Source organism: Lissotriton vulgaris, unplaced genomic scaffold (genome assembly GCF_964263255.1).
Source record: "Lissotriton vulgaris unplaced genomic scaffold, aLisVul1.2 SCAFFOLD_1682, whole genome shotgun sequence".
Taxonomy (NCBI): Eukaryota; Metazoa; Chordata; class Amphibia; order Caudata; family Salamandridae; genus Lissotriton; species Lissotriton vulgaris.
This window is the reverse complement of record NW_028241670.1, coordinates 110,634-111,224: the sequence shown is the minus strand read 5'-3', so window position 1 is coordinate 111,224 and position 591 is coordinate 110,634.

The following is a 591-nucleotide window of genomic DNA, read 5'->3' as shown; positions in this document are numbered from 1 at the left end:
TTCCCATGGAGCTTGGAACACGACAAAATCAACGCCCTCCTCAAGTAGCCCAAGGCAGATCACAAGGACTACAAGTACTTCTAGCACATCTCCCTGCTCCTGTTCCCAGGGAGGATCACTGGGAAATTTCTCAGCATGCAACTGGCCCATCACCTGGTAAACAACATCCTGTACCCATCCCAGGCCAGATTCAAACAAGTCCACAGCAACGTTCCAGACCTCATGTCTGCCACTGACGACATCATGAGCCAACTGTGCAATGGCAAAACTTCTGCCCACATCCTCCTGGTGATGTGTCCATATGCCAGCATGCACAGGGCTCTCCAGGACTTGTTGTACAGTACATAAGGGTATGCAATATAATGACTTTCATGGTACATGAGTGCCACTGTGCCCATCCACCCACTTCCCCCCCATCCCTGTTTGACGCTCACCCTGGTGTTGTGTGCCATCCAAAACATCAGTATCCTGGCCTGCGACTCCTACGACAGTCTCCTCACTGATGACGTGGGATAACTGCTCATCCATCACCTCCTGTGGAGCTGGTCCACCGCCTCCCGTCTCCCTTGCTGCCCTTAGGTTGTCTCCCAG